The 27,500-nt window shown below is 36.3% G+C and overlaps 1 protein-coding gene across 2 annotated transcripts in view; it reads left to right on the plus strand.

The window, feature by feature from the left end:
• LOC135212981 (uncharacterized) overlaps positions 1-27,500 on the plus strand; it is a 373,893-nt gene that overhangs the window by 121,587 nt on the left and 224,806 nt on the right. The gene's annotated exons all lie outside the window — the stretch shown is intronic.

A 27,500-nucleotide genomic window follows, 5' to 3' on the forward strand; every position in this document is an offset into this window, starting at 1 on the left:
GTGACTATAACCAAGAAGAGAAGTTCTCTTCATGCATCCATTTTCCCACCTCCGAAATCCTTTCATTTCTCTACATCCAAAAATATACTAAATTATATTGGTTACCTGCAGATGGATCTTTACACTAGAAAGTAATAATATATGATAAAAATAACACACAATTAAAAATGTCATTATTGTCACTTTCAACCAAACATGCGAGTAACGTCTCATCGAGCGAGTGAAGTCACCACTACTGCTGCTATTATTTGCTCTGCTTATTTTAACAGTTTTGTAGTTGTTAAGTGTGTTCTTTCATAAATAAACTATTCAGTCCTGCTTTTTTGATAATTTGAATCCCACAACCATAGTTCTCTCTTCGGTGCTCCGCCAATAGTCATTATCCCCTTTGTGAGAGAGCTCACGTACCAAACTGGTCACGATTGGTTCACCAGATCAGGAGGGCCCTTTGCAAAAGTTCATCTGCTGTCCTTGGCACTCACAGGAAGAAACATCCATCATCGGGTCCCTCAGTGAATTCTCATCCACTCTCTCATCCAAACCCTTAAGATATCTTTGGGAGAACTCGCTAAATACCTTCATTCCTATTTGGATGGTTACCATGCTGATAACGTTTGAATAAAGAATATCAACCTAATATACAGACTCATTTACGAATTTTTCATGCAGACGCCGTTTGTGTAGTCAACCCTCAAATAATCCATATGAATCTTACTACATAAGTGAGGTTTCACACTAGAAGGCTTTCACGAAAGATTGAAAATAAATTGAAAAATGATAGAAATCATATTTTGAAATAAACTTTAAATAATGAAGCTTTGGAGTTATATAACTAAAACCAATCACGTAACTGTGACATTCATCCCGAGCTGTGACCTTTAAGAATATCTCAAATATTTACCGTCTCTTCACAATTTTATCTTCATTTTCATGTTTCACATGTCTTCATTGTGGTACTTCCCTTAATCTGTGAGCAGATAACGAGATTTACTTATAATAACATCAATGTTCTGTAAAATAATAATGCGCGACGTGAAAGACGGGACTGTCAGATAACGATGGTACTGAAACTAAAAAAAAATTGTAAATGCCAATATCCAAAAACTGAATAGTTCACAAAGTGTAAAAAAGGGCAATAATAATAATAATAATAATAATAATAATAATAATAATAATAATAATAATAATAATAATAATAAGGGGAACCGAACAGATTCCCGAAAGCTATCCTTAAAGTTTTGAATTTAAATATATGTATATTTACATAACTGTGGATTTGTCTCTCCATTTGAAGACTCGTGCTACTATTGGGGTTTTAATTTTTTAATAAGAATAATAATAATAATAATTAATTAATAAATTAATAATAATTAATTAATTTATATTATATTATTATATTATTATTATTATTAATTATTATTATTATTATTAATTTTGTTCTAAAGGGTCCACAATAATACAAAGTGTAAGAAGTCCATTAACGAGCTAACGACCGTTGTCAACGATCTTCAACGTCTCTTGTCTTTTAAATTTACTTCTGTACTTGCCGTAACTTTTTGTTCATTTGGACTGAAGATGAACCCAGGGAAGGGTTCGAAAGCTTTCTGTAAAGTCTTCAAAATTATACACGGACTTCTTACACTTTGTATTATTGTGGACCCTTTAAAACATTATATATACTCTCGTGATAGAGAGTTTTTCCCTAATAAATTATTATTATTATTATTATTATTATTATTATTATTATTATTATTATTATTATTATTATTATTATTATTATTATTATAATAATAATAAAAAGTATTATTACTATTACTATTCAAAACGCATAAAATCCCCGGAAAACTAATCGTAAGAAATGCGGCCGTATTGGGACGGCGGCGGCGGCGGCATTAGCATTAATATTAGATTTACAAGAAACTCATCAGGAAGACCTCGTCGGTTACGAGAGGAAATGTCAAGCCATATCACTGATTTAACTAATCATCACCGAGTCATCGCAGAGCCACCGAGTCTCTTCAACTCGGGACTTCATCCCGATGCAATTTTCGGGTTGATGATACGTAATATCTCTAGAAAATAAAAGGGTTCGAATATGTACTAGGTCGAGGACAAGCGGGTATTCTTCCTTCGTAGAGGATCATAAACAGTTTTAAATATATTATATATATATATATATATTATATATATAAATATATATATATATATATATATATATATAATATTATATTCAAAATATAAGGTGATACCTGATAGAAAAGTCTTTAATATGTCTTCAGAAGCTTGTACTTTGGAAAATAACGATTCTGGAATCTAAACCAAACCGTCTCATCGAAGCATAACAAGCGTAGTATGGATATAGTACATACGCAGTGAAGTTATGTGGGCTATTTTGTGATAAATATAATACTGGGTGTTTTGAAATTAGAGGCCCCCCCCTCTACAGAACAAATAGAAAGTTATGAAATTTTCTGCTATAGCCTATCTCCAAGTACATTATCTTAAGTTTCTATTAAACTATTTTTCATTTTACATTTCTTGTATTTTCAGACTGAGTGATGGAGTTAGATACAGCCATGGCTAACGACTCAGGGGATATCAGATGGATTGACCGAATCCGGGCTATAACCTTCAGAGAGGCCAGGGATGCTGGCACATCCTTCATTTCAAGTTCCTGGATAGATGAATATATTAAAAGAGAACAAAAATCCATATGACTGTCATCGCAAAAAGAATGAGAATCATGGAAGTCCTGAAGTCCTTTCTCAGGAGTCAAAAGACATAGCTGAGGCAGTGGGTAGACCAAGACGTAAATTGGAGCTTGAACTAGAAACAAAAAGGGGAAAGAAGAGAAGTTATAGGTGCTGTATATCGTGAGTTGAAAAAATCTGGTTTCAAGCCATTTCATGTTATCAGCAAGCCCAACATCACTCAGCATCAGAGAGAAGACCGTGCTTGGTTTTTTGGTTCATTTCTTAAAGATTGGAATGAAGCTGACTTTCTCCATGTTGCTGCATCAGATGAATTCTTCATTTACACAGTCAGGAAGCTAAATCATAAAAATGACATCCCTTGGGCTGCAAAGTTGGATATCAGCGATGATGTGCGCTATCGCTGAGTTGTGAAATTTCCTGAATGTTTGTGAATTTTTCTCAGTTTCACAGCCAAACGGTTAATGTGGATCATCAAAGAAAAAGGATAGTCATGGAATGGCGAATACTTCCTTTCCTCAAAGATCCTGAAAATGCGTTATCTGTTGAAGAGGTCACATTTTTGCATGAGAAGGCACCATGTTTCAAGGCTCTTTAGACACAGGAGCTGCTTCGAAACAGTGGTATCGATTTCTTCTCATCAAGTGAATTTCCAGGTAGTTCTTAAAGGATTGTGTTGAAGCATGCACAGTCAACTATAATGGTATACCAAGCCTCAACGACCTGCGAAGAGAGGTGACTGAAGTGCTCAGGGAAATGGAGTTTGAGTCTCGGCTTTTTTGCGATTTGCTGAAATCATACCCCTCAAAAATGCAGGCTGTGGTACAGGCAGATGGAGGCCACAAAATGTTAAATACCCAGAGAGAAACTTAAATAAATATCTGTTCTGAATTACTTTTGTTTTTACCCATATCAATTTTAGTTTATGCTGTAGAGGGTGGGGGGCTCTAATTTCGAAACACGCTATATATATATATATATGAGCTCAGGGTAACCGAGTGGCTGGCTGGCTGGCCAGGGTGTGTAAGGCCTTTCTGAATGAAGAAAAGAATTTAAAGTGGTAGGTGAAGAGGGATTTGATAGAGACGACTAAGATTTGTGGGAACATAGCAATACTAGCATGGTAAGATTTTGACTGAGCTGGTAAGACAGAAGAAACGAGAACTGACAGGGTAAGGGTAGTGTGGATCAAGCATTTACTTCAAGACAGACCTTGGGAAAAAGTGCAAGGGACAAACTGTACAATGTGGCACACAGAAAATTAAGACATCCATAGAACTGACTTTGGTACGAAGGATGTATGGCATAGCAGGTATTCTGTTGAGAGGGGTGAAAATATTACATGAAGAACTAACTGTACGTTACGAATATGAAAACACAGAGTTCAAAGTTTGATGCAACGAGGGTCTGAGACAAGGGAGTTCATTGTCTCCATGGCTTTGTATTAACTTTATGGATGGAATAATAAAAGTTTCACAGAAAAAGTTTGGATGTGAATGCAATGTTACGGGATGAGAAATTGGTTGTGAGTGGAGCAAATTGCAAGGTTAAAGTTGAAAGTGAATGAGAGCTTTAGTATAGTTATGGAGGTAAAAGGAACCAAGCAGATGGAAGGGGATTATTCTTACAGGTAATGAGGAGCCATTTTAATCCCTGATAGTGGCACAACGCAAGAGAAGTAGCAGGATCTATTCAACACTCTGGAGAGACGAAAACTATGTATTTATGGACACCAAAGGTGTAGAGTATGACATAGCTGTTGCACCAACTTTTCTTTAAAGAAATGGAATACGCATGCTAAAAGCGAAAGAGGGAAAATAGGCTGAAGAGTTTGCATATTGTATCTGGAATGAGAAGAATTGAAAGCATGAGAAATAGAGATATAACAAGTTTACATTAAGTACAAAGAAGTTGGGCGAGTTGCTATGGTCATGTGAAGAAAAATGGAGGATGACAGGCTGGTAAAATATTGGAAGAATGAGGAGAGAAAGATAAGAGTCAATGCCGGGAAGATGGGACGGGAGACGTAGTAACAAAAAAGAGCTTTAACAATCACAAAAGCGACCGTGAAAGTTCAGTGTGCGACAAGTTTGATGGATTGTTCGTAAACCTTGTGTGTAAACGAATGTGCACCTGGCTACCTTCTTGTCTTTTTACTTTTAGCATTATCTTTACTCTATAATAATCTAATATTATTGAAAATTTCAACAAAATCACTGCATTTTATTTACATTTTCATTATGAAAGCTTGAAAAGTTAACCTTAACGATTATATATTATACACTGTTTGATTGTTTGTTTTGTATGGTGTTTTTACGTTGATGTAACCAGTGGTTATTCAGCAACGGGACCAACGGCTTTACGTGACTTCCGAACCACGTCGAGAGTAAACTTCTATCATCAGAAATACGCATCTCTGACTCCTCAATGGAATGCCCGAATAACGAACTCGCGGCCACCGAGGTGGCAGGCCAGGACCATACCGATCCCGCCACTGAGGCGCTTTTATACATTGTTGTTACAATAACTAGTATTATTCAAAACGTTTATGATTGTGACAAAACTTCTTCAAGGCGTTATTTCCTATAATTCAACGTTGGCATTGACTGAAATTCCGAAGTCATGCCATGGTAACCGGGCCAAGTGGGTATTTAACAAATACCTACGGGTCTTATTCAAAGGTAGGACAGCACTAATCAATTCAGATTTAAGTAGTTTTTGAAATAAAAGAATAAAAAAAGCGTAAAGTGGCTTTAATATATCTAATTTATTGCTAGCTGACCTGTCATCGCAGAAAATCAGCTATTTACCAAGATTAAAAGGCTTTCGTGTTAAGGGACATTTTTGACCGACTTGTCTGAATCCTCATTTTATTATATAGGAGACATTTATGATAAGAAAAGTCATTTTGTTTTAAAGTACATTTCCGTTTCTGGGGTCGAAAAGCTAAATACTTTACTGCACTTCTTGGGAGATAAATATTCTGATATTTCTGATTCCTGACAAAAGAGAAGCTGTCAATAGCTGTAGTGGAAGAGCGGGCAACATCTAAGCGTCTCTGGAATTCCTTTTAACGAAGAAGAACTGGATGTTGCTAGCAAGATGAAAGGAAGATACCACACAATGAATAATTATATATTATATATCATATACATATATATATATATATATATATATATATATATATATATATATATATATATGTGTGTGTGTGTGTGTGTGTGTGTGTGTGTGTGTATGTATATATATATATATATATATATATATATATATATATATATATATATATGATTTTTTACATGACAGGTGCACTCGTGATGATGAAGGGAACTTAGGGAATTACAGGTGATGGAGATGGTGAAACTTTAGCAGTGGGTTGTGGTTGTCCAAGGAACGGCCATGGGGGTTGATTCTGTAATGAGGACGATAATGAATGATGACCATGGAAAATGGCTTCGAATATTCATAAAAATGTTTTACATGAATTGGTCATGTCGCTTAGGAGAAATTAACAACAGTAACGTACTATTTAATAGAGACACTGTTCTATTGAAGATAAAAAAAATACCTGAATATGGGATGGATGTTCAATTACATATAAAAAAGCAATGAAAGTGTGAAAAATAACAGCATCTTGAGCACAAGAAACTGTTTCAACATCAGGGAGAAGACTGTTCAAGGGTAAAAAAATCCGATGGCAAAAATCGCTCTTCGTATCAAAATTTGAAACTTAAAAGCATATTTTTCCTTCAACCAAGAAAACCATTAATTCCTCAAAATGCTGAAAAAATGGCAACTCGCAAGATAGAGAAGAAGTTCAAAATTCCTGAAAAACCAGTGACGACAGTGTCATCATTATTAGCAACAATAAAGCATCATTATAAGTTTTAAATTAAGGACGTCCATTTGGATTTTTCCTGCTTTCTTACGCGCACGGCAAATGCTAGGGGGAAAAATAAAACAGGCAAAATGCCAGCAAATTGGAAACGATTATAACTGCAAACCTTTTTTTTTCCTGAACATGATCTCGTCTCCATTTTCTCAAGCAGGATCATTTTCAAGTCTCATTTTCGTCCTTTCCCCAGAAGGTGGACCGTAACCGCCGCCTGGGGGAGGGGATCGATTAGGTGTAACCCGGCCTCGAGAATTAATCGCTCCTTCGAAACTGCCGAGGCCATGACATGACGCGAGGATATTTTGATGGTAGGTAATTGCTAATTGGAACATTAATCATCATTAGCGGGGTGATTTTACCCGGTGATTTAATGCTTCATTATCGTAACGTGAAAGCGTGCTGCATTATTATCCCCGAAGGAGACAAGAGCGCTATGCTAAGCGTATAGCCTGAAGTGAAGATGCTCTTTCATGAGAAGCGACGGAGCTGATCAAAGTGACGCTCTTGATGCGAAACGCATTGATCCTCGCGGGGCGATGACAGCTTCATAATGGATTTTCCATGATGCACAGTTTAAAAGGCAGGGTCGGTGGTCATCACTTTAGTAGGGCAAATTCGGTCTTCTTTTTTATTAGGAATCAAACGTTCATTCGATGCGGAATGATGAATTTTTCTCATCAAACTGGTAGGGAACACTAACAGTTTTAACATTACTACAAATACCCCACTTATTTTTAAGTATGACTGTATGCCTTTCACTGCAAAAAAAAAAAATACAGATTAAATCTAAAGCATCTCTATTGTACCTCTTATGACGATCAGATCCTGTATTCGACACCTCCATTGCATAAAGCAATTGCCCTCAATAAAAATCACTGCTATATAGATGTCCTATATTGTTTCATTCAAATCGTGAATATGAAGATTTTATGAATTCAAATCCAGGGGAATATAACCGACTATCACTACAAGTAGACGGCTGCCAAATTTCATCAAATCCAGTGAAAATATAAATTATGACGTTTAAATAAATAAGTGACTTCAAGATAAAAAATGATCTCCCTCCCCGATTACCTACTAGGCAATTTTCATTAAAAAAAAAAAAAAAAAAAAAAAGACTCGCTGAGGAATAGAATTTGGTCAAGTTAAAGATATACTGGAAACGAATTAATAATATTAAAAGTACTGTTTCACCAAACTTCACCAAAATCAAGGTAAAATAAAATATCCTTTAAATTGACCTGTGACCCTGGAAAAATTGCTAAGGTCCAAACCGTTTAGGAAGATGCTCACCTACCTTCAGGGAATGTACTGGCCAAGAATCCACAAGGCCAGGTACAAATAAAAGCCTTTCTTGAAAAAAAGAAAAAAAAAAACACTCTCCTGAAGGCTAATTTCAACACAGTGTTGATTACTAGAGAGCAAAGTCCAAAAAATAATGCAATTTATAAAATAAAATACCAGGTAACTTCATTACCCGCCGAGATAAAATAATCTGGGAAAAATAATCGTCTATCCACAATATACCTCCCACCAGGTTTCATCAAAATCAGTAAATAATTCGCTGAAATAAAATTAGGATAACATATAAAAACAAATTATGCTATAAGAATAATATAAAAGAACAACTTATAAGAATAACATAAAAACAGATAATGACATTAGACTGACATTAGAACAACATAAAAAAACTTATGACAAGAATAACATAACAAAAGGTTATGACACAAGAATAACAAAAAACAAACAAAACTTGTCACAGAGTCTCAAGATAATAATATTACCATCTTCCTTATCACAGCACAATTAAGTAATAGGATTCAGAACTAACAAAGGTTTATATTTAAACACAGACCGCACTTCCTGAGACAAGTGGAGCATGGAATATCATTAAAGAATTCAAGATTGGCTAAGAAAACAAAAATCATGCAGAGGATCCAAAGCGTCCAGCATCAAGAACGAATGCCTACACCATACTCGTGATAACCTGACCAAGGGTCTCAGTGTGGAACATAAAAGTACAATTTTCCAGGCAAAGCTAAGAGGACTACGTATAATTTGGACGCAATGCGTCATACGTCTAACAATTTGCTATAAAGACCTACTATATCAAGAAAAATCAAATTATCCATTTGTGCATTAGTGCTCGGTCAAAGAGGAGTAAAGTATTATACAAAAGTTTGTGGAAGAAATGGTGTAAATACATTGCATCCAATGAAACATTTGAAGAGCAACACATAGAAGACTTACTAATATCTTAACAATACACTGTACATCTCATATCTAGAGAAAGGATTTGCATTTAACAATACTCCCATCTTCGGAATGACCGAGAAAGAACAGCAACACAATGGTGGTTCTACTGATACATGTAATGTTCGAGGAGAGGCTTTGTAAAGGTCGAGGTCAATGTGAATGAAGAGTTTTTGGGCATTAAATCAAAGCAAAGGAGGATAAAACAAACATACAAACATACAAACGCAGACGTACTAGATGGCAATTGTACCTGTCCATGACGAACAGATACTACCATTGGGCACCAACATTACATAATGTAATTGTATTCGGATGTAATTATTCCAGCATAAAGCATATTAAAGGATTATTTCCATATATATTTCAATAAATACTCGCATACCTTTGCGTGAATAAATGATGACAAATTTTTATTACTTTTTTCATTGCATCGTAAAGGATATATATATATATATATATATATATATATATATATATATATAATATATATACATAAATATATATATATATTATATCTATATATCTATAATATATATACACATACACACATATATATATATATATAATATATATAATATGTATATATGCTGTATATATATAATAGTATATATATATATAATATATATACTAATATATATATGTATATAATAATATAATATATATATATTATATATATATAATATATATATATATATTATTATATATATATATATATATATATATATTATATATATTATAATAATATATATAAGCGAAATACCATAGGAAATAATGACAGGCAGAAATCCAAGCGCTTTCCTCTTTCTAAGACATTGTCAAAGAACGAATGAAATACAGTTGGAAAGAAAGTTAGCAGGTAAACAAAAAGATCAAGAATACCAGATGGTTCATAGTCAGAAGGGTAAAAATGAAAGAGATAATCCAGGATTATTGGATATCACTCTGTCACAAACTTAAACAGATTTAACCCTAACATAATCTACAACGTATCCAGAACATGTAAAAACTAAATATATTAATTTTGTTGCTTATATTTATCTACAACTTTTTCATTGTGAAGGTATCGAGTTTAAATAAAGCAAGACTTAAATTTAGAACATTTCTATTATTTGACTTGATGAAGCAAGATTCAATGATATTCCTTTTAACTGTGTCATTACATGGGATTAAGGCTCTTGTTTGACTCCAGTTAATAGGATGATCTAAATCTCTCATATGTACGAATAATGCATCCGATATTTGTACAGTTCTCACAGAATATTGGTGCGGTTTGAGACATTATGAAAGAGATTTACCGGTTTGACCGCAATAGACTTTATCACACTTTTTGCAAGGAATTTCATATATGCAGCCTGGAAGATCTTTAGGAGAATTTTACATTACGAAACTCTTGACATTAATATTACTGAAAACAACATTTACGTTAAAAAGCTTTAAAATTCTAGGAATATCTAAAAACCTTTCATCATAAGGTAATTTTAGAATGTTATGCTTACTAAATTCAAGTTTGTCATAAGTTGAATAAGTTGTTTTTCTAGCGCTTTTCCATGCCACATCTACAAAAGTCCTTGGGTATTTAAGTTTCAATGCAATATCATAAAGAGTTTTAATCTCAGCGTCAATAAACTGCGGGCTACAGACACGTAAAGCCCTTAGGAACATCCCAGAAAAAACAGAGAATTTAACATTTTGATGGTGACTGGAGTAGTAATGAACAAAAGAGGCAATGTTAGTTGATTTCCGAAAGTCTGAAAAGGTGAAATTTCTATCATTTCTATGGACAGTTACATCAAGAAAATTCAAATTAAAGTTTCTTCCTTCCTCTACAGTTAATTTTATAGAAGGGACTAAATTATTGAGATTATTAAGGAATTCCTGAAGATTTTCGTGAACTGGCCAAATACAGAAAATATCATCCAAATACCAAATCCATATAACTTTTTGGGTCAAAATTCCTGGTAAGAGTTTTGTCTAAAAAAATTCCATGTAAATATTGCTAAGGACAGGAGATAAGGGATTACCCATAGCCATGCCAAACTTTTGTACAAAAAATTCCCTATTAAAACAAAATTTACTATCTTTGATACATAACCTTATGAGACTAATGAGGTTTGCTACAGTTAAGGGAATATCATGACGTTCTAATTCATCCTCCAAATATTCAAGTAAATCATCTACAGGCACTTTTGTAAATAAAGAGACATCATCAAAACTAACCATATTAAAATCAAAATTCAAATTTAAACTATTCAATTTGTTTATATAATCAACACTGTTTTTAACATTCGTGTTAGAAATGTTTCTTACCAAAGGTGTAAGAATTTTTACAAGCCATTTAGATAAATTATACATAACTAAGCCTACTGAACTAATCATTGGTCTGATAGGGTTATTGGTTTTGTGTGTCTTGACTAATCAGACCAATCATTAGTGATTGTGAAAACCTGTAACTATCATATTAAAAACATTGCATTTATTAGAAAATATTTAAATGAAGATATACTTAAAACAGTAATTTGTAACCAAATAATTTCGAGGCTTTACTACTGCAATGTTATATACTACGGTCTCCCTAATTACATAATAAGAACATTGCAAGGAGTACAAAATAAAGAGGATAGATTAGTAAAGGGACTGTGTTGTCATGACAGAATAACCCCAGCACTAACTGAGCTACATTGGCTCCTATTAAAAACAAGAATAGAATACAAAATACTTCTTACAGTCTTCAAAGCACTGAAACATGTTAAACCAACATATCTAAGAAACTGCTTAAGCTTCTTTAGACCTGAAAGGAATATTGTGATCAGACGTGTAAGTGAAGCATCAGTAGGCTATTTAAACCTAGAATAAATTGAAAGTGAAGCGAGAGAGTTTATGAACATTGTGCACTAAGACTATACAACAGAATACCACCTGAAATGAGCATCATGCATGAAGAAAGCAAATTTAAAAAAAAAGAACTAAACACCCTTCCATTCTGCAGGAGGTACGATACTGACAAGAAAACACTAAAAGAAAATTATAAAATAATAAGAAGCAGCTTATTTTGAAAACCAAACAAAGTGAAACAAAGTGAAATTCTGAAACCACGGACAAGATTCAAACCAGCATCCAAGATATCAGGACGTGTGAAAATATCGAGAACTTAAGAGGGCAGTGTGATGATTACAAATGTATACGTACCTTACACAAATATGACCATTAGACTTTACATATACATATATGTTTGCACACACTTCAGCCACAAAGATCATATATCACCGAATTCAGTTTTCCCTGGGAAGAACTTACATTAACAACAATTATTATAATTAATTATTATTATAACTGGCCCCTCGAGGCCCATAGGGAACTTGAATGAGTTCCTACAATACCAGTCAGTCAATCAGACTGAAAAAAGCACACTAACAAAAATCAAGAAGGCTTTTATCAGTAATAAATACCATCGGTCCCCTCCATTAAACAACACAAGTCAGGATACCCTACTTCATCCCCTACTTCAGTTCTAAGTGTCATAAGGCATGTCCCACACTCTGTTCCCTCTTTACCTCTTGGTGTCGTAAGGTATGTCCCACCCGCTGTTCCCACTTTAGTTCTAGGTGTCGTAAGGTATGCCAAACCCTCTATTCCCTCTTTAGCTCTTGGTGTCGTCAGGCATGTCACAACCTCTGTTTCCACTTCAGCTTTATGTGTCGTAAGGCATGTAGTACCCACTACCCCCACTTCAGCCTCGAGGTGTTGTAAGGCAGTCACAACCTCTGTTTCCACTTCAGCTTTATGTGTCGTAAGGCATGTAGTACCCACTACCCCCACTTCAGCTCTAGGTGTTGTAAGGCATGTCACACCTCTTTTCCCAAACAAACTGTGACAGGCACGATCTATTGAGAATGTTTTGATGAGGAAGAACCTTGCCCTAGCCATGACAACAGCCAAAAAAGACAAATGTAGTCAACAAGTTCAGGTACAACCACTGACCCCATCAATGAGCCTAACTATGCCCCTCAATTTAAAAAAAATAATCTGGCATCACCTTATTTTAAGCCTCGTGAATAATGACTCAAACAATTTCATGTTCAATATGTTCTCTGCTTTCAGTATATGAGAAGACGAAACGTTAAAGGTCTTATATATTACTTCTGAAAATTTGTACTTCAACGTACTTTTCCTCAAGACACCTTTTATTAAGACTTTGTTCCCCTTACATATCATGTCTGTATTAATTTATTTTTTTATTGTTTTTATTTTAACGTATTTTGGTGTTATGATGCTCAGAAATTTCTATTGTTTGCCATACAACTAACCCAAATTAAAGTATAAACAATCGGGATATATTATTTTTCAATACATTCAAAAACTATGATTAATTGCCTTTCGAATGGCGTATGTTTTACTGCAATTGATGCCAGCTACTACGTCAGCCAAGGTAAAAAAATGATACAAAAATGTTTGTTTTGTTATTTCAAAGCTGCATAATTGCACTTTATTGTCGTGCGTTCGAAAAACAAAACCACGAAAATAAAAGTCCACATGACGTGTTGAAGTGAGACAATAACAAAAATTTCTATTATCAACCATAAAACTATTTGCCCAAAATATAGTAACATAGATATATAAACTTTACACCAAGCGAAATTGCCTTTGAAATAATATATAGTTTACTGATATTCATGCAAACTATGGTACATAAAAAGTGATAGAAAAATACATCCACAATTTCATAGTGATTCAAACCTACGAGAGAGAGAGAGAGAGAGAGAGAGAGAGAGAGAGAGAGAGAGAGAGAAATGTGCATGTGTGTGCACAATAAGTTACCCTCCACTGATAAGAACACCGTTTATAAAATTATCTATAACTTCTAATGAAGAAATACACACGTTACATAAGAAAGATATTGACATCATACACCATGGCCTTTCTGCAGTGCAGGAATAAAAAGACGCAGTTTAAGATAATTTCTGATCACCTTGTGCAAAAAACTGAAGACATTTTTCTTCCATATCTGTACTATATCGCATCCTTTACCAAAAAAAAAATGAGTTGAACGTAAGCAAAAACAAACAATCAACACTGCGTTGTTAATATTAAGATAAATTATTTCATTTTGGCACCATGCACAGCAAAAAATATAATCTCCAATACAGTTTGCTTTTTATTGCAGCTATTGAAAACACAATTTTGTATTGAAAGAAAGAGAGAGAGAGAGAGAGAGAGAGAGAGAGAGAGAGAGAGAGAGAGAGAGAGAGAGAGAGAATGTCATTCATAAAATTACATAAGCAAATGCAAATACATAACTTTAACATAATTACGGTATTTTTTGACGTAACTGACTGGTAATGAGTGTTAGCAGCAAATATCACTTCCTATTACCTTGACTTTCATACTTTTTTAAAAACTTTTATGAAACTTCTACCAAGTATATGGAATTCAACAATCTTGCATTTATCCACAGGGAAAACCACCCACGCGCCAAAAGGCTGAAAAAACAAGTGACCTTCTAAATGCAAGGTGTGTTTTGTTAGTTTTATAATAATTAGGTCATAATTTCCAAAGAAGGGATCAATGATAAAAGAAATTAGCGTATTTCAGAGCGGCGTGTCCATATCCAGGCATGTTTTACAGTTGTATCACCATTATCGAGAAATTTTATATATATATATATTATATATATATATATGTGTGTGTATATATATATATATATATATATACATATATATATAGTAATATATATATATATATATATGTATATATATATATATATATATATATATATATATATATATATATATATATATATATACATGATATAGAAATAAATATATAAACATATAAACGTATGGAGTATAAAATCACCGAGGAACGAAGCTGCTCCAACGTTAATTAACACGGTGATTTATTTCAATTTTCCTGCAGGATTTCCTTCCTTCATTAATTAGCATCACATGAAAATCCCAGACTCGAGCGATTCAAGCGAAATCATTTAATTGCGTAATCTCGAACAAAACAGTTTCGGTCGGAGATTTAGGTTCCGTCAGCAAGCAAAGTAAATAATAAGAAAAAAAAAATTCTTTGGGTTAGTTTTCATTGTCAGGTTGTTGGAAATCGAACATATTAAACTTTAGATTAGAAAGCGGGAAATTCTTGATTAAAAATAAAAATCAATTAGTTGTTTTCACCTTTTGTTAAATAACTTACTGGGTTCAACCATTTTACAACGATTTAAAACTAATGGAGGGATTAGTCTAACAGAAAATAATAATAAAATATTTTTACATACTAATTAACACAGAAAAAGCCTTAATCTTCGGTGCCAATTATTTTCACGGAAAATTATGCCTTCGTATAGTATACACACACACACACAAACTATATATATATATATATATATATATATATATATATATATATATATATATATATATATATATATATATATATATATATATATATATATATATATATATATATATATATATATATATATATATATATATATATATATATATATATATATGAATAACCTGATCACGAAGTATATAAAACGTGATGCTATGTATAAATAAAGGTTTTTGCCACGAAGGAAAATTGAAAAGCGAGATAGCCGAGAACTTTCGGTCTAGTACGACCCTTTACTAAGGCATAACTGAACATACAGAGGAAAAACATACTAAAAGTAGGCTTACTATCCAAACTGAATCTTGTAATGTCCGTTTGGATATGAAGCCTACTTTTACTATGTTTTTCCTCTGTATGTTTCAGTTATGCCTTAGTAAAGGGTCGTGTTAGCCCAAAAGTTCTTGGCTATCTCGCTTTTCAATTTTCCTTCGTGGCAAAAACTTTTATTTATATATATATACATACATATACATACATATATATATAATAGATATATATAATATATATATATATATATATATATATATATATATATATATATATGTGTGTGTGTGTATGTGTGTGTGTGTATGTTTGTATGAATATCTATTTATGCATATATGTACTAGCTGATGTACCCGGCATTGCTCAGGATAAAGAGGGGACATGCCATCTATGATGTCAACTGCTACAGGTTGGATTATGCAATCACTTTCTGAATAAGCAATCACTTGGGATATTCCAATGTTATTCATCCAGCACAGATCAGAGAGATAAAATAAAAAGAATGGAGTTTGTAGTAATATATCTAAATGGCATGACATCAGATGCATGATATGAATTACAACTGTTAGTTTTGAAGTGACTCATTGCACAACATTTTTCATTCTGCCATGAGGTGTGCAAATAAATATATTACATATTGTGATTGCCAACTTTCGAACACCCTTGATATAGTCGACCATTTGAAAACACTGGCTCCTTTTCAGGTTTAGGCCTACAACATCCAGTGACTGACCTTGTGCCCTGTTAATACTCACTGCAAAGCTCAGCTATAAGGGCAACTGAAGGGGCTTGAACTCAAAAGGTATGTCAGATGGGATAAGCTAAATTCCGGGTAAGAACACATCCTCCCCATTTGTAGCTTCCAAGCCTCTTGGCATCATCTTTTTTATGATAAGGCGAGCTCCACTGCAAAGCTGTAGTGGCTCCAAGCTTCTCAAAAGCATTACTGGTGCGCCAATCTTGAGTTTTATGAGGTGATGTGGAAGTCCACAGGGTGTTAAACTATTCAAGAACTCCACAGGATAGTTCACAACTTCATCTGGATCGAGAGCAGTGTCGATGAACTTGCAACTGCATTCCTCACCAGGTAGCTGCTTCAGCAGTTGCGGATTCGTGTCGTCAACAGCATCGTTCTTTGCCGCCAAGATGGCACACGTTCTCAGCCAGTTATGGTCTTTAAATTTGTTGCCCAAGTCAGGAAAAGCCCTAGATGTGAGCTCTTGAGTATCCTTTATTGAATTTCCAAGCGGCAAAGTGCCCTGACCATCCTGTCCACGAACCAGAGTGCCATTGCCAACATCCAGTTACTTATTGGAAAATGCTCCTGCTTCCTCATCGCAGCTTAGTTGGACTCTCATGTTGGTTTGGAGTCTTAACACCTGCCTGAAATCTCCTGCAAGCAAGAAGGTTGTATCTCCCATGAGCCGTGTGCTGTCGCACAGATCTAGCATGGCCCTGTCAAGAGCCACGAATGTCCCCTTGTGGCTCATGATCGCTTCATCCCAAATGACCAACTGAGAGTCACGACTGATGCTACAAGTTGCCAGTTCTCTTTTAGACAGGCTCAAAGGGAGTTTGAAAGAAGACAGCGCAGTCCTTTCGCCAGTTAATAGGGTTGCATCTATTCCGCTTGAAGCAACTGCTAGTACACTGTATTTCATTTGCAGCCTTCTCGCTTCAGTAGCTTTTAAGATCAGAGGGCAGGTAGAAAAAATGAGGGCAGACAGACGAAGCCATCTCAGTAGTTTTTAGACCCAACATGTGGTTCGTTAATCAAACTGTAGCAAAGTAATTAACGGTAAATGCTAGTTTGAGATGACTTGCCAGCGATATTCATAAATACTTTATTTGGGAGGGTGATTTTATTGCACGTCATTGCCCGAACAATACGTTGGCTGTGTTATCAATATCATCGAAGCAAAAGGGCTTATTAAATTTTGTAGCCACTTACAGAAACGATACGATGGCCACAGTGCATCCAACATTAGAAATAAAAAATGACTGAACATCCGACATTTCATCCGGTATCGGCAGGAAAACATTAAGAAATCGATTGCCGATGCGAAATTATCGTAGCATTTAGCGCATTCCTGATAAAAGGAAATCTCAGGGAAAGCGTGAATTTGGTGGAGCTGCACTAGTAGCACCCCTGAAACCTTTCAAAAAAAAAATGTGTCGGGTTGATCGAACGTACAAAAATGAATAAATAGAAAGAGCCAAAGCCCTGACACGGATCATTTCCGATTCAGAACAACTCCCCAAGGAGCTTGCAAAGAGGGGAAACGTAAAGAGGGGAAACGCGGAAGACCGACAGCGGATGGGGAATTCATTTTGACAGCATCAACTGGGTCTCCTCGCAGTTTTTTTTTCTTCTTCTTCGTGGGAATAAAATTGTATGGATGTTTATTTTCGCGCTAGTAGCTTCTATTACTACCATTAGTTGTCTGTAAAAGAAAACTATAGAGATGGATTTGTCTGTCCGCCCTCAGATCTTAACTACTACCGAGGATAAAACGAAAGAGATGTCACTGCCATCATTGTCATCTCTGTTTTATTAAATCATAATCATTTTGGCTTAATTAGAGTTGATTTTCATGCAGCCATTGTTAAAAACATTTCATTAATGATAAAGACACATCCAGCCTTCAGTTGCTTACTGTGCAAACACGCTTCACTTGTCTACATCATCTGGATCTTAATAATACCTTTCCGAATGAGTGCCTTAATTATCTGTTCAAATGAATTTCACAGAAGACAATAATAGAACTGCAGTCAACAATACGAGAAAATAATGACGACGCTGCTTAATTGCATTTCTCCAATTATAGACTTGAGGAAGAACACAGAAATAAGAGTCCATGATCACAACTTGGTAAACAACTCCCTCTCGTAATCTTATGTAATGCAACTTGGAAAGGCGACCACCTAATCAAAATAATATTTGTATCCAACGTATATAACACAAACATCCATTTTAAACATTGTATGAATTATGTGATTATGTCCCTCTCTTGAGTATTGAGCAGTGTTAATTTTTTCCTCAGCAAAACGAGTAGGAGTGTAAATGTTCTAGTGCTAATTTAAACTATGATTTATATCATTATTGCGAACTTAGAAACTGTCAACTGACGTTGGATTGGAGATCATATAAACGTCATCACCACATATAATTCATGTTGTGATTAATAAAAAAAAAGTAAACAAACTTTAGTACAAAGGCCAAATATTTCTTTTATTACTTAATAAAAATGAGATTTTTATGGGATGAAGCTTCTTGCAAAAGAAATATTAAAAAGGCTACAAAAATAATAAAAAATAAAATGGAAAGCTTCCGGTGCAAACACTGGTCATCAAATATTTTGCCGAGGTGAAGCAGAGCGGATGAATCATTCAAGAAATCTCATCTCAAGTTTGATACATCAGTATTTTACTAGTTTTCAGCCGAATATTTCATTTTCCCGAGAAATTTATGTATGTATTTCTTAAATGAATATCAGATTACTAATAACCTATACGTCATGATTTCTTTTTAAATATCATTGCATGAACAGAAAGTGGTGTAATATTTTCTGGCATTTCCTGGTACATTTTTATAACCACATAAATCACGTTTAATTGAAAACATATAAGATTATAGGCCATATTTTATCAATTTGAGACATTTTACAGTAAAAAATAGCTATAATAAACAATTAAAAAATGCGGAATCGAGTTTTCTGTACAGCCTATAAATGCTGTATGAAACTGTCAGCCGTCGACCATGAAACTCTCATGAGGCCTCCCATGAAACTTTCAGCCACAGCCTGGTGGTGGCCTGTGCTTTTGGCACCTATAGCGGTACCGGACTCAAGTTCATTGCTAAATTTAATCTTAGAATAAAAACTACTGAAGTTAGAGGGCTGCAATTTGGTATGTTTGATGAATGGAGGGTGAATGATTTACATACCAATTTGCAGCCCTCTAGCCTCAGCATTGTATTAAGATCTGAGGGCGGACGGACAGACAAAAGGCCATCTCAAAAGTTTTCTTTTACAGAAAACTAAAAAGGCAGAAATTAAATTGGGGAACATTTTTTTCCGTTGGTTTCATATGGTGTGTTTTACGGGGCTGCAATAAGAACCGCGTGTCTTTGCTCAGGAGAGTCAGCGTCTTCTAGTGGTAGTGTTTTATTATGGGAGACGAAAAGACACTTCTAGCGTAGAATTCTTTCGATTTTGAGGATTACTGACCTCTTCCTCCGACAGAGGGCCAGTGACCCTCGACAGCTAAGGAATTTTTTATTGCTATAATAATATAATTAAAAATTCATTGTCTCCTGCATGCAGGAAGTATTGCTTTCGTATCATTATTATTATTATTATTATTATTATTATTATTATTATTATTATTTAAAAAATCCTCATAATAGCACGAGTCTTCAAATGGAGAACCAAATCCACAGTTATATATATACATTTAAATTTAAAACTTAAAGGATAGCTTTCGGGAATCTGTTCGGTTCCCCTTATTGTTAAGGGGAACCAAACAGATTCCCGAAAGCTATCTTCATAGTTTTAAATTCAAATACATGTACATTTACATAACTATGGAATTGTTTCTCCATTATTATTATTATTATTATTATTATTATTATTATTATTATTATACTCCAACGAATAAATAACTGTAACTACTATATAAGTAAAACAGCAGAAATAATGCTGGGACAACAACAACAATAATAATAATAATAATAATAATAATAATAATAATAATAATAATAATAAACTATATGATTAAAACAGCAGAATTACTGCCCAACCTTACAACCATGTTGGAAATAATAATAATATAATAATAATGATATCTTGGACGAAGACACTCTTTAAAACATATCCTGTTAAAAAGAATGGCTGTGTTTAGTGAATTAATTTTATATAATAACTTTCTATTTTTCTTATCAATCGCTTTTCTGGCTCAACAATATTATTCAATAGCTGGACAATATTCATATGGTTATTTAATAGAAAGGATGCGGGGATTTTTTTTTTATTTCTAAAAACCATGGAATCAGGTGGCTGGTATATTAAGAGTCCGTGTTCGTACAGAGTTTGTCGACTGGCATACTGATATACAGAAAGGCTGGATGACTCTTCATATTCAAGAGGGGTTCGTTTCCTGGTATGCTGGTATAATTGATCGTTGCCGGGCATGGTTCGTCGTCGGGTATTCATGCTGGTATCTTCTAGTTCTGCTGGCATTATACTTCTTTTTCTGTCGACATGTTTCGACCTCCTTGCAGGTCATCATCGAGACGAGTTAGTAGAGGAACTGGAGAAGCAGTGTCTTGGTGGCGGTATTTATAGTGGCTCAGCTCAGGTGCTGATTTCTCATTGGTTGAGCTGGTCTCGGGCGAAGTCTAGAATCCCATATGATGGCCACAGTTCTTCTCGAGTGCGAGCACACAGGTATTCCTGGCAATGGGCGCTGGAATTCCTGGCATCCTGCAGACATTTCTGATTGCCTGGCATGTTCGTGGGACTATTTGCAGCCATCCTCTGGATGGAGGTAAGGAGGAAAAAAAATTCTTATGTGATATTCAAGTTTGGCGTCTCCTTCCCAATATTCAGCGTTTCCAGTAGGTGTAGGCAGTGATGGTTGGTTGTCTGGTCAATAATTTCGATTTCAGGGATAATATCGTTCCTTTTAACTGTCTTGCTGTAGGCAGTCCTGGCATGATTATAAATGGCTCCTTATTGTACACGACAGAAGATCCTTTTGGAAGAGCGCTGGAGGTCATCTCGATGTATTTGCCGAGGCATCCTCGGACGGGGCATGTGTAGGGGGTAGACCACATTTGTCTTCAAGGCACCTTGCATGGGTGCTGCTGGATTATTGCTCATTACCAGGCTGCTAGTTTTCTTGGTTTTGTATGAGATAACTAGGTTGATGATCTTGTCAGGATGGGTAGGCTGAACATGTCCCTCGATGAGATTAGTGAGGGCTTATTCATCTTCCTTATACCATCAGTGGAAGTGCCCTTTGTAGATCTTGATGCTCTCTGAGACGTCAGGAACACCACAAGAAGATTGATGAAATCCTGGCAGACACCACTAAATTCGCAAGGATTACCAAGAATACTGTTGACAAAACCAAGAGAGAAGCGAACAAAATCACTGAAACTGACGCCTCCAATGCCTTTAACCTACCACCTATCATCAGTGATCATGACTTGGGGTACTTCTATGGGAGCTTGAAGACCCACAAACAAGGGAATACTTTGCAGCCCTTTATATGCCAGATCCCTGCCCCAATTACCAGCTAGCTAAGAAGCTTAATACCATCTTGACTCAGAATGTTCAAGATAGCTACAGTTTGAAGTCATCAGCAGAATGCTTGGAATCCCTACAAGCAGTGGCCTCTGGAGGATGCATCGTTTCGATGGACATGAAGTCCCTGTTCACCAACGTCCACATTGATGAGACCATACAGATCATCTTGGACTGGGTGTACAGGAACTCCAGCAATCCATCCTTGAATATCCCAGAGCACGCCCTTCAATCCTTATTAGAAATTTGCACTGAGAAGGCCCCTTCTCCAACCACTGAGGCCATATGTATAACCAGATCGACAGGGTGATGATGGGTTCTCCCTTCGGAGTTATTCTTCACCAATTTCTACATGGGCACCGTGGAGCAGAAGGTCTTCTAGAATTTTAACAAGCCAAGGATGAGCATGCACTATATCGATGATACTGTTGTCAGCGCCAACTCTGAGGAAGATATCTAGCAGCTGAGATGTGCCTTCCACGCCTACAGCTGCCCAAAGTTCACTCCCAAGACTGACGCCTCCCCTACCTTGAAGTCCTTGTAGAGCAGAACGAGACCCAGTTTAGTATGAAAGTGTATTTAAAGCCAACGAACCTGGGTATGTGTATGAATGGAGAGAGCAATTGTCCTGAGAAGTATAAGTGCCTATGTTAAGAGGTCTCTCTCCCACTGTTCCTTCTGAAATGATAAACACAGCGAGCTAGAATGCATTGCCCAGGTCCTCATCGACAACGGACACTCCAGTCGTGTTGTCAAGAGCTCAAAACAAGATCTTCTACAAAGGGCACTTCCACCAACGGTACAAGGAAGATGAACAAGCCCTCAGGAATATCATTGAGGGAAACGTTAGCCCCACCGATCCTGACAAGATCAACTTATCATCTACAAAACGAAGATGACCAGCAGCATGCTGATGAGGAATAATCCAGCAGGATTCCTGCAAGATCCCTTGAAAGACAAACATGGTCTCCCACAACATATGCCCCTGTCTGATGATGTCTCGGCAAATATATCAGGATGACCTCCATGCACTTCTCCAAAAGGATCTGTCATGTCCAATAAGGAGCAAAACAAAAGGAATGACATTATCCCTAGCATTGAAATTATTGACTAGACAACCGACCGCCACTACCTACGGCTCCTGGAAGTGCTGCATATTGAGAAGGAAAAGCCAAACTTGAACATCACACAAAAACTTTTCTCCTTACTACTGCCGCCCATAGGATAGCTGGGAATAGTCACATGCACCAATCAGGAACACTGGCAGGATGCCAAGAATTCCAGCACCTTTTGCCAGGAATACCAGAGTGCTCGCACTTGAGAAGACCCTTGACTTCGCCCGAGACCGGCTCAACCAATGAGAAGTCAGCACCTGAGCTGAGTCACTAAAAATACCGCCACCAAGACCTTCTCCAGTTCCTCTGTTAACTCGTTTTGAAGATGACCTGCGATGAGGTTGAAACATGACTGCAGGAAAAGAAGCATAATACCAGCAGAACTTGAAAATGGCAGCCTGAATACCCAACGATGGACCTTTCCTTGCAACGATCAGTTGTACCAGCATACCAGGAAACAAACCCCTCTTGAATATGACCAGTCATCCAGCCTTCCTGTATACCAGTGTAGAATATACCAGTCAATAAACTCTGCATGAACGCGAACTCTGATATACCAGCCACCTGAATCCATGGTTTTTAGAAATACAAATAAAACATCCCCGCATCCTTTCTATTAAATAACAATATGAATATTGGCCAGTTATTGTTAAATAATATTGCCAAGCCAGAAAAGTGATTAAATAGAAAAATAAGAGGAGTTATTGTATAGAATTGATTAGCTAAACACATCCATTCTTTTTAACATAATAATAATAATAATTAACAACAACTAATCAGAACCAACCAGAAAAGACTATACAGCCAACTAAGAGGGAAAGATAACCACCAGGACATATCTGAAGCTGAACCAAGTAAGAGACTAGGAAAAGATTTGGAGCAATCCAGTACCACATAATAAACGTGCAACATGGCTCCAGGAAGTCAAGGCAGAAGAAATGGGGAGAATAAAACAGATTCACCAAGAAAATGACAAACTCAGTCGAACACCAACTTACAAAAATGGCTGGCCAACTAGAAAGCCCAAGGTTCTGATGAAGGCCATGTATAGTGGCTCAAACCTTCAAGGCCCTACAGAACACCTCCAGCACTTTATCACAAACCACCATGCATCCAAACGGGTGACCACAAGGAAAACATCCTTAGTACAAAAAAACAGCAACAAGGGAAATATAGCAAGTAACTTCAGGCCAATCAAATGGCTATCAATAATGTGGAAGTTAGTAACAGGTATCATCAGTGAAAGACTATACAACTGTCCCCTACCAACAGGAAGGCTGCAGAAAGAAGCGTAAGGGCACAAAAGACCAGCTCCTAATAGACAAAATGGTAATGAAAAATAGATGAGGAAAACCTACCTAAGCTTGGCATGGAATAACTACAAGAAAGCCTTTGACATGATGCTGCATTCGTGGCTAATAGAATGCCTGAAAATACATGGGGCAGGGGAAAACACCATCAGCTTCCTGAAAAATACAATAAGCAACTGAAATACAATACTTACAAGTTCTAGGATAAGACTAGCAGACGTTAACACCAGGAGAGGATCTTTCAAGGTCTCACTGTCCCCCACTACTCTTTGTAGTAGCCATGATTCCCATGAAAAAAAGCATTGCAGAAGATGGATCCTGGGTACCAACTCAAGAAAGGAGGCAACAGAATTAACCATTTGATGTTCATGAATGACTGCAAACATCAAGACCCAGACTGTAAGGATTATATCTTGGGACATCAGGATGGAGTCTGGAATAGAAAAATGCACCTTGGTCATCTTACAAAAAGGCAGAGTGACAAGGACTGAAGGGATAAAGCTACCAAATTGGAATAACATCAGACACATGGATGAGACAAGATACAAATACCTGGGGATAAAAGAGGGGGAGGATATAAAACACCAGGAGATGAAGGACACAATCAGGAAAGACTATATGCACAGACTTAGGGCGATACTCAAGTTAAAACTCAATGACAAAAGCCATACACACGTGGGCAGTACCAGCAATCAGATACAGCGCATAACAATACACAAAGCATGACATCCAAGAGCAAATACAGACAGACTATACATAACACGAATGGAAGGAGGGGGAGGTCTATTAAGCCTAGAGGACTGTGTCAACATCGAGAACAGAGCACTGGTGCAATTTATGAAAACCAGTGGAGATGAGTGGATAAGGAGTGCATGGGGAGAAAAACTGATAAGAGTATACAAAGACTCAGAAATATACAAAGACAGGAGAATGAAAAACAGAAATGAGGAATGGCACAGCAAACCAATGCACGGGCAGTACAAGAGACAGACTAAAGAACTGGCCAGCAATGAAACAGGGCAATGGTTACAGAGTGGACAACTCTTGAAAGAAACAGAAGGAACGCTAACAACGGCACAAGATCAAGCCCTAAGAACAAGATATGTCTAAAGAACAACAGATGAAAATAACATCACTCCCATATGCAGGAAGTGCACTTTGAAAGATTAAACCATAAACCACATAGCTAGCGAATGTCCAGCACGTGCACAGAACCAGTACAAAAGAGGCACGATTCAGTAGCAAAAGCCCTCCACCGGAGCCTGTGCAAGACACACCAGGTACCTTGCAGTAATAAGTGCTACCAACACCAAACTGAGGGAGTGATAGAAAACGATCAGGCAAAGATCCTCAGGGAGTATGGCATCAGAACAGATAGTGTGATACATGCCAATGGACCAGATATGACACTAATTGACAAAATCCAGGAGAAAGTATCACTCATTGAAGTTGCAATACCATGGTATGCCAGAGTAGATGAAAAAGAAAGAGAAAAAATGTATAAGTATCAAGACCTGAAAAAATAAATCGGTAAAATCAAGGAGAAAGTATCACTCATTGATGTAGCAATACCATGGGATACCAGTGTAGATGAGAAAGAGAGAGAAAACACTAATAAGTATCAAGACCTTAAAAAAGAAATAAGGATATGGGATATGCCATAGGAGCACTAGGAACGATCCCAAGATCCCTAAAAAGAAACGTGGAAAAACTAGAAGCTGAAGTAGCTCCAGGGCTCCTACGGAACAATATGCTATTAAAGACAGCGCACATCGTGAGGAAAGTGATGGATTTGTAAGGAGGCAGGATGCAACCTGGAACCTCACGCTTTAAAAGCCACCCAGTCAAATAGGATGACCGAGATATAAAATAATAATAATAAGATAACCTTGATATGTAGGCACTTGCCTTATAATTTGAAAATGGAACATTGAGCTTACTGAGGCAGACGCTCATAACGTTATTTGAAAGTTAACGTGAGAATGGAGAAAAGTTTTACATGAATATTATTTCACAGTTAGTACCGTGACTACTGGAAAACGGACAAGAAATTTGCCTGAGAAAAAACCGGGTAAAAGATACGCTGAAGTTCTTTGGCGCATTTGAGATTTCTGTACAGCGTATATTGCTGCATGAAACTCTCAGCCATGGCCGGGTGGTGGCCTATGTTTTTGGCACCTATAGAGGAGCCAGACGCCCAATCATGGCTAACTTTAACATTTAATAAAAATAAGCGCCTCAGCGGCGTGGTTGGTATGGTATTAGCGTCCCACCTCGGTGGTCGCGGGTTTGATTCTCGCCCATTCCATTGAGGAGTGAGAGATGTGTATTTCTGGTGATAGAAGGTTCACTCTCTATGTGGTTCGGGAAGTTCACGTCAAGCCGTTGGTCCCGTTGCTGAATAACCACTGGTTCCGTGCAACGTAAAAGCACCATGCAAACAAACAAAATAAGAACTACTGGAAGCTAGAGTGTTGCAATTTGGTACGTTTGATGATTGGAGGGTAGATGAGCAGCCTTGGTAGTTTCTAAGATCCGAGGCGGGACAGAAAAAGGGCGGACGGTCAAACATAAAGGCATCTCAATAGTTTTCTTTTACAGAAAACTAAGAAGTTGAGACACTGAATTGCTTCACTTTAGGTTATTCATCACTGTCATTGCAATGTAATGTAGATGTGTATTAAACTGCAGTAACTCGAGCAACTCTTCAGTTGGGATCAAGTATTCAAGGTAACTTATTTCTAATGATGTATATTTATTTTTTTTACCAGTCACTTGGTTAATATTTCTGTTACATAGTATAAAACTAATGAGGATTCAGTTTGCAGTCCTAGTTTGGCAGGGGTATCTGTAATTCTCATTGGACATCTGAACTTCGTTCATGCGAATTGATATGATGTATAAAAAAAACTATATAGTTCAATAATAAGATGAGTGCACGGATCTTTGCAGAGAGACCTAGCTCTTTTTACCTAAGCAAAGCCTATGAAGCCGGAACGCAAATTCCTGAGATGCATGGTAGTATTGCAGAAGTCGCCTTTTATTTATTCATTTATTTATTTATTTTTAGGATGGTAGGTAATCTGGGTGTAGGAAATATAATGAAGTTATTCTCAAGACAATGCTCTGGTTAGTTTCTAAGATATGGCGTCCCGCTCTTTTCAGGGAAAGGTCACGGCACTGTTACTTTTCGGGAAAATGCAGCCGGAACGCTGTGAAATTTAAGTAACAAGGAATACATAATA

The sequence above is a fragment of the Macrobrachium nipponense genome, chromosome 42, assembly GCF_015104395.2.
Source record: "Macrobrachium nipponense isolate FS-2020 chromosome 42, ASM1510439v2, whole genome shotgun sequence".
Classification (NCBI taxonomy): Eukaryota; Metazoa; Arthropoda; class Malacostraca; order Decapoda; family Palaemonidae; genus Macrobrachium; species Macrobrachium nipponense.